The following is a 9,659-nucleotide window of genomic DNA, read 5'->3' as shown; positions in this document are numbered from 1 at the left end:
CAATTACATTATTACTATATAAAATGCAATATCAAAATATAAATTTCAACCAAAAATCATCAGATGGAATGACATTACCTCCTATTGTATTTCAACTTCCATAGGTGAGATGTTATTCTTCATAGCCTTGATGTTGTCTCATCTTTCCCATTAAATTTTCTTTTTTTTAGTAATTTTATACTTATGATTATTGCGAAGAAAGTGCCTAAAATTATTGAACACCTAAATTCCTAAACTTCCTAATATAAAAATATTTCATCTTCGGACCACAAACTAGATGTGCAAATTTTCCCTTTGTCTAAAGACCTAAAATATTGTGTAAATTTGGATTAAATATGTCAATTTTGATATTTACAATTATCATACACAACTTAAACATACAGAAATAATGTGTAGGCACTAAAACATACCAAAAATATGTGACCTTAACAATATAACATACCACAAAAATGATTTATCCCAGGGGCATCATGTATTGTCCATACAAGCATTAGATGGAACTAAAATTGTCTTTTTCCTATTGGTCTAGAGACATCATACATAGGGACCCCATTGCATAAATTTAACAACACATAAATAAGGGTCTTAATATACACATTCATATATTTAACTTGTAACTTACCTAGTTAAATGAACGGGAATATTGCATAATTAGTATGACCATTTTGATGCGATGTTTATAAAATAGTTTAGATAACTATTAAATAAAAGAAAAAAAACCTAGTATGATCATTGTCAACATTATGTTCTCCCCCTTTATGAAAATCAAAGGAAGAATACTATTGTTAATAAAAAAAATAGGTCACATTGAGTAAATAGATCTCATATCTCCAATTGAATTGACATCATCTACTACTAATGAAAACTTGAGATTGTGAGGTTCTCCTTTAAATTGTGGCAAGCTTTTTTTATTTCCTTAAATTTAAAACCATCCATAAGAATTAACATAATGTCATCTTGACTTCTATTGTGTGCATGTTAATCCATAAATTGTGCCAAGCTAGTGTAAACGAATAATCATTCAACACATGGAATAATTGGAATGTATCAAAGAACTTTGTGAGGCACCTTTTTTGTTATTTGACCTGACCAATATCTACTAATATGAAAATCAAAGAATTTTATTATAAATTTATGTTGTTTATGATATAGAATGTGATCATCTGGATATGCATGTATCTTCTGATATTTCATTCCAATTTGATTCATAATATTAGATAATTCTTAGCATGAATGAGGTAGAATATTTGATGGTGGTAACAAAAACTCACATATAAACCTACAAAAACAAATATTATTTGTTAATTTATAATGAATGTTAATGGTCTACTAACATTGAAGATGATGAAAAAGGCATACATTAGCTTATGTGACATTGCTACATTAGATAAACCATTCGTAGCCTTCCAGTTCACCAAAAACACTATATGGGAGAAAAGATTTGTTTGGGATACTTGGTATAGGGGCTCATATTCCTTCTCAAGTATAGGTATATCAAGACCATATTTATCATAATTATCAGATGTGTGAGTACCATTATCTTGATCATTTGTGCCAATACCATCTTCTTCAATCATGTCCTTTGGCACATTATACTACAATGATCCTGAATTTTGTTCTCTACTATAGGATCATTTTCTTTCATGGGGGAATTATCCTCAACTTGGATATTCACTCCTCTATGTTCCTCTAGCTGGAAATCTACATTCACCAATCAACAAAAATCACACCGTCCTTCAACATTATCATATTGCCTGAAATGACTCTAGGCTATTGTGATTAGAATTCTTTGAATCTTTAAACCATTAAACTTTTTGCAAGGAAAAATTACTTTTATCAACTTTTATTTGGAACTATGACCACAATCTAGCAATTGTCTCATTTTTTTCTAGGTTCATATTGCCACACGTGGTCTTTCCTCATAGGAAAATATTCATACTATAGATATACAAAGTGTAAACATACAAGTATCAGTAGTATCTTGTATATAATCAATAATAATTAAATATTACAAGATTATAAAATATTTATAAATACACACGCAAATCATGTTCACAAAATTGGTCCAACCAATTTGCGCATTCCTTCCCAAATCATCTTCATTTCCCCTTTATTTCTAAAAATGCCTTTTCCACAATTTCCAAAGCTTTGACATTTGTGCATCTAGTTCCATAAAACTCCTTATAGTGATCTAATCTAATATTTATGTAGTCTCCTCATCTCTCATTTTTTAGGCCTCATTGATCAACCATGTGACTATAGTATCCCTTAGAATGACTACTCTAGATATTTCTACTAGAAAAATCATTATTATTCAAATTGTGGTGCCAATGATGTCATCCAGTGGATAGGTTTTATCTTTTAAGAACATGGAATCCTCTAGACACATTTACTCTTGCATATTAACGTAGGTATTTCTCTAGGAATGACATCTTGGAAACAATTTGCTAACATTATACTTTATTCTTAACACCTACCCTGTCAGCCCACACCTAGTTGCTCTACTTTCACTCTATTGGCCTATTCAAGCATCACTACTAGTTATTAGTAGCTACACCTAAAATAGTGTAGCCACCTTCAACTAAGCTTGTTCTTGGTTGCATCAACATTAGTGATTTAGGAGCTTTTAGTGACTTTCTAATGTAGAAGCTTTTAGTAGATTTTTGAAAGCTTTTAATATCTTCCCTAGTTTTTAGAAAGTTTTGTTTATTAATAACCTTGAAATATTATTTCTAATTTCAAATGTTAGTTCACACTTCATCTTATCTCATTTTTATGAAGCTTCACAAAAAAATTCACCTTTTTTTGAGTTGTTTTTAAAAATTACCAAAAATGGCAAAAATATAGATTTATGAAAAAACTACCAAAAATGGAAAAAATAGTTTTATGAATTTTTTTTTGAAAAATGGTAATTTTCAGATTTTTATTCCTCTCATTGTAGGGTAAGAGGAAGATTTGGAAGAATAGTAAGCAAGAATTTGGAGTTATAATAGTTTTTTTTTGTTCCTTCACTCTTATGTTTATGTTAATTATTTTAGGAATTTTGGTTGCATCAACCACCTACACACTACAATAATTACATGATAGGGCTTCTTTTTATGGATTTTTTGTACCCTATCTCTCCTTAGGATCCTATCTATAAGGACACACTCGATTAAACTAGTGAACACCAATTAGCTAGAACAATAGCTCTTTTACTACTTCCTAGGCTTGCTTTGGCCCTTATTGCTTCATCTTCAATAACTCCACAATCTATCCCAAAATCATAACTAACACTCCAAATGAAGAAATGAGATTCTTTGAAGGCACTAGGATACTCTCCAAGACTTACTAATAATTTTGGTATTGAAACCCTAATCAAGTTCCAAGAAACACATAAAATTGCACAAAATTGCTTGCAATAGGGCTACAAGCAATTAGCCCTCCATTTGAGGAAAATCCTAAATAGCTTGGAAAATTCCTTAATAAGGGGAAAAAATAATCATGGATTTAGATATCCTTTTCATATTACCAAAAGATTCTTCAGGTCTCAGGCTCCCAAAACATTCATACAATATGACCTATAATAGTGCCTAAAAATTAGGGTTTGCAAAGAAATTAAAATTTTCTAGCAAGAACCAAGTTTTTCCCTCCATAGAACAATCAAGAATGACTCCCCTTTTATTTGGGACTCCACCACTCATTCTTCTAACATTCTCTATCCTTTGATTGAAGCAATCTAAGCATTCAATCCCTCTTAACACCTCTGCACTTATTGTGATCCCTAGCCGTGCTACTATGGCTCACCTAGGGCATCACATTCAAAATGTAAAAGGATTCATTGTCCTAATCCAAAAATATTTTAAAGATCATATGGTGGGATGAGGAGCTATGACACCATTTTTCCCAATTGCGTGATTTAGAACATCACTCAGAAAGGAAACAAAACAATTTTACTAAACAATAAGAAACCTATAAAATCACAAACTAATTCCATACAGAACCTTAGAATGAATTCCCCTAACACTTCCAAACACTTAAAATCCTATTTCAATCCATGAAAATGCAAAAATACTCAGTAAACATGAATTGTAACTGTATTCTTGGTGTCCAATCTGTACACACAAATTAACTAAAACTTCCACCCCTTTTAAAGGTAAAGGATGGCCTTAAATACTAATTCTGAGTCCAACTCTAACTATTTTAGACAATTACCAAACCCCGTCCACAAAGTTTCTCATTTGTAGCAAAAAGTTGTCAATGTTGTTAATGACAACATTGACAATTTTTTAGCAACTTTTACATCTTTTGGAGCTTTACCCTCAAACTAGGTCTAAAGGCTACCAAAATTTACCAAAAGCCCTAAATGAACTTAAAACATGTAAAAAAGATGTTAAAACACTTATTTTTCCATTCTACCCTCTAAAACACAAAAATGCCCTATTTGACCTAACCCAGCAACTAGGAGCAACTAAGGCCTCATAAGGCTTCCTAAACTTAACATATCTCAACTTAGGAATTGGTTAGTCCAAATATCATCCTACTGGTTTGGCTAGCACCACTACAAGCCAAAATAACCTAGGAGGCCTAGGTCTATCATGAGCCCACCTATGTTCTCCTGCACTATACTCCCCTACAAAAGAAAATTATGTCACTCCTACAAATAATAGGTCTAGGAGGATGCCTTCTTTGTTGAAGTTTACCTTGACAAACTAGGTTTCTTTTGAATTTGGCTTATTTTTTCACTTGATGAGATATTCCATGTACACCTTGTGTTTGGTGGCCTTCTTGATTCTTGAGTCCAACATCCTTTCATATTCCAACTTGCATGTTGAAGGTACCATTATAGGTTCCAGATTAACACTAACTCCCTGGCTATTATGAGCACTCTAAGGTATTTTACCTTAGAATTCAACCAAATCTTGCATATTGAAAACAAGACAGATGCCCAAATCTGATGGAAAATCAATCTTATATGTATTGGCTCCATATATTTATATGATTTTGCAAGGTCTCACTCTCTTCATTGGTATCTTAGTTGGCTGCAACTTGGACTTGTTCAAATGCACCATGACATAATCTCCAATAGAGAAAAGTATGTCTTTTCACCTTTCATCTACCTTGACTTTCACCTTTTGTGTGTTATCTTGGATAGTTTTGTTTACTTTCTCTTGGATTTATTTCATGGTTTGGGAAAAATTTTCAGCATATCCACTTCTATATTTCATTCCTCCAAGATCCCTCAACTCACATATACCCCTTGGATGCATCCCATACATAATTAAAAATAGTCTCCTACCTATGGTTCTATACTTGCTATCATTGTCAGTATACTCTTCTTGGGGAATGATAACATCCCAAGTTTTCCATACTTCTCAATTAGGCACCCCAAGTGGTTACCCAACACATTGTTAACCACCTCAGTCTGGCCATCAGTTTGAGGATGATAGGATGAACCAAATGAAAGGTTTGTACCAAGTTTTCTCCATAAAGTTTTCCAAAAATGGCTCAAGAACTTTACATCTCTATCCAAAAAAATGCTCAATCAAAGTCGATAAATTCTCAAAATCTCCTTAAAGAATAAGTTTACAATTTGGCTACCATAATTAGTAGCCTTGCATAGAATAAGGTGCCCCATCTTACTGAATCTGTCAACCACTACATAGATATTGTCATATCTTTGTTTTGTCTTCAGAAAACCTACTATAAAGTCCATTCTCACACACTCCCATGGCCTATTTGGAACTGATAAGGGTTGATATAAACTTGTATTGCTCATTCCACCCTTGGTTCTCATACATACCATGCTTTTCTCAACATACTTAGTCACATCCCTAACTAGTTTTAGTCAATAATAGAAACTTTGAACTAATTTTAAAGTTTTTCTCACACTAAAGTGACCACTTATACTCCCATTATTATTTTTCCTGAATTAGTTTCTCCCTTATTGATCCCCTTGGTACACATAACTAATTTCCCTTAAATAACAATCCATTCTATAAAGTAAATTTAGAGAACTTGCTATGGAAATGGTTCACAAAGTCAAAGCATAACTTGTATGCTTTTGTAAAGTCTTCATCCTCCTTATAGAGACTCTTGAAGCTCTCTATCACAATGCTATGTAATTGAACCTCTTGGATAGTTAAAAATATCCTACTCAATGCATCTGCCACCTTGTTCATCTATCCTTTCTTATTTTTAATTGTGAAACTGAAATCTTGTAAGTACTCCATCCATTTCAAGTTCCTATTACTCAACTTTTATTGAGTGTTGATATAGATGAGAGCTTGGTTTTCTATAATATAAAAACTTCCTTGGCCAATAGGTAATGTCTCGACTTTCTAAGAGACTAAACTAGGGAATAGAGTTCTATGTCATAGGAAGAATACTTCATTTTGTCTTCATTTAGTTTTTCACTAAACAAGGTTACTAGCCTACCTTCTTAACTCAATACTCCCCCTAATGCTAGGACACTTGCATCACACTCTATGGTGAAAAGTTTCTCAAAACTAGGCAATTGCAACATAGGTTTGGTAGGTTTTTTTTATTTAGCATGTCAAAGGATCCTCTATTTCTAAATTCCATTTGAACTTAGAATTGACCCCACCCTTAATGGTATCTAACAAAGGTGCATATATGCCACTAAAATTCCTAATAAATTTTCTATAAAATTGAGGTAGACCATGAAAACTACTTACCTCAGTAGATCTAGTAGGTGGTGGCCAATTGAGGATAGGTACAACCTTCTCTAGAACCATCTTCAAGGACCGCTTAGATACTTCAAAGCCCAAATATACAATTTTTTATTGGAAGAAGTCACACTTTTCAAGGTCTATAGAAATATTTTGTTCATGTAATCTTTGCAATACTACTTCAACATGTTTTATGTACACATCCTTTTTCTTACTAAAGATTAGTATATCATCTAGATATAAAACCACAAACCTTCCTTAAGAACTTCATTCATGAGCCTCATGAATGTTCTAGGAGCATTTTAGAGGCCAAATGGCATAACAAGCCACTCATACAACCCATATGTTTTCTTGAATGTTGTCTTTCATTCATCTCCCTCCTTATTCCCGATTTGGTGATATCCATTTTTCAAATCCAACTTTGTGAAGTCCATGGCCCCTCCAAGATAGTCCATGAGATTCACAATCCTAGGTATGGGAAATGTATAGCTTATTTTGATCTTATTTATAGCCCATGAGTCTATGCATAGTCTCCATTTTCCTCCCTTCTTGAATGCTAGTATAACAAGGATTACACATGAGCTTATTCTTTTCTTGATCAAGCCTTGATCCAAAAGTTTGTGTACTTGTCTTGCTACATCCATGTTTTGGTCATGAGTGAGCCTATATGCTCCTTTTCTTGGTAGAGATACACCAAGAACAAAGTCTATTTGATGGATTATCACTCCTCTAGGAGGTAAAGTGGGAAGAGTTTCATCACTCACAATATCTTTATACTTATCAAGAAATGTGTGTACCTCTACAGGCAATGAGTCTTTAATTGTCTTGTATTCTCCTTTGGACTAAAGTACAACTACATAGATTTGGATCTCATTGTCTTTGAGATCCTTGAGAATCTCATTTCCACTACATAGAAACACACCAGGCACCTTGGACTATAGTTCTTCCCGTTCCTGTAGAGATTGAATTTTAAAATTTCAACATCCTTTCTTCAATGATATGGAGTTTTCCTTTCCATCACACACTACCTCTCTATCAAACTATTAGGGTCTACCTAATAGCAGATGGAAAGAATCTATGGGAAATATTTTACACAACAACCTATCCTTGTACCCTTCTATGGAGAAATCAACCCAAGTATACTCTTTCAGTAAAATTATTTGACCCTTTTTGAGCCATGTCACCTTGTACAAATTCACATGGGGTATCTTTATTAGTTTATGCTTGTTAACCATCTCTTCTTAGGTTATGTTGTCAGTAGATCTAGAGTCTACTACTACCTTGCAAACCTTCCTAAGAATCATGCATCTAATCCTAAACAAAGCTCTCCTATTCTTAGGTTTATCTTGAGATGGTTCCTTGATCAATACCCTTTTAAACATGAGGTTTTTACCTTTATTTGATTCTATGTGATCCACTTAAGTTTACTTTCCACTGCACTTATCCTCTTGAGCATATGCTACTCTTTTATGATGGTTTTAAGAAGAAGGCTTTTCAAGGAATCTATATGTTGGATGGCCTAGTTGACCATGGTTATAACTCTTCATGCTAGAAAATTAAGAGTTACTTCTACCTTATCCTCTATCTTTGCTAGAACCTCCTTGGTTACCTCTTCCTCTAATATAACCTCCTCTAGGAGTGCTTTCATTGGCTTGTTCAATGAGTTTTGTCTCACCTTAGTTCCTCTTCTCATTACCTCTACCTAAATATCCTCCTCTTTGACCCCTCCTATTTCTTCCCTTGCCTCTATCCTTAAAGTTAATATCCCCCTTCTTTCTAGTCTTCTCTTCCACTTTTAGGGCTATTTGATGGCACATTTTAATAGTATTAGGTGTCCACAAGCTTAGCTCCTCTTGGATATTCAACTTTAGGCCACCCAAGTATCTAGCCACTTTGATTGGTTCTTATTTTTGCTTCTTGGACTTGAGGTATGACCTTTGAAACTACTTTGTATAAGAGGCCACATCCAAGTCTTTTTGTTTTAGTCCTTGTCTCCTCTTGTGAAGTTGAATTTTAAAATCCTCTGATAGAAAATTCTCCTTCAATTTGGTTACCATGACATTCCAATGGCTATGGGTAAAAGTACAAATTCGTGTCACCTTTCATGTTGTCTTATCAGAATGACTGAATTTGAGTATTTCTATCTACAAATAAAAAATTTCAAACATATGATCTAGATAAATTCATTCTAGCTAAGTCATAGATGGTCTCACACTTTTCAATTTGGAAACGTCTATTAAATGCATATTTTATAGTAGTTTGTATCCAATTACTAAAGAAATAAAATTATTTTAGAAAAGTGGTGATTCAATAACTCTTACTATTTTTTATGATATATTTTTAGTAACATTTAAACACCATTTATAGAGCTTAGAGTCAAGGATATTCTCATATAGATTTTATACTATTTTAATTAGATATAGTATACTATTTTAGTTTTGAGACTGAAAATTTTTCAATCATATTAAAAATATATAAAAATTATATAACATTCTAGAGGAGAGAGTCATCTTATAGAATGTATAATTTTTCTACTGGTTAGAATAGATTTGTTTTGAAAAATGTTTTGGGAGATGAAAACTTTTAATTTTAGGTGAGTTAAAATTTGAATCATTATAAAAGAAAAAAAAAATAGGTCTAAACTTGATTTTTATTTTTGATTGTTCTAGCTATATATGTTATCTATAACATAGTCTAAGATCAAAGTGAAATAAGTTTATTTCCATATAGTTTTATGATGGGAACTAGACCCCTAATTTTCTATGCTATTCAGTAGCTAAAAAAAAATTTATAAAAATTACGAAAATATATCAATTCTTATTCCAAATAATTATTAAAAATTATATTCCTAAAATTTATCCATTTATACACATTTCATTAGTTTACTTCATTTTTAAATTCAAAATAATAATACCAATTTTATGTCATTGAAGGTGAATACTTATACTTTTGTTAACCTTTTCCTTTACAAAAGGGTGACATAGGTTT

The sequence above is a fragment of the Cupressus sempervirens genome, chromosome 7 (genome assembly GCF_028749045.1).
Source record: "Cupressus sempervirens isolate cs-2001-9-10 chromosome 7, ASM2874904v1, whole genome shotgun sequence".
Taxonomy (NCBI): Eukaryota; Viridiplantae; Streptophyta; class Pinopsida; order Cupressales; family Cupressaceae; genus Cupressus; species Cupressus sempervirens.
This window is presented reverse-complemented; position numbering follows the sequence as displayed.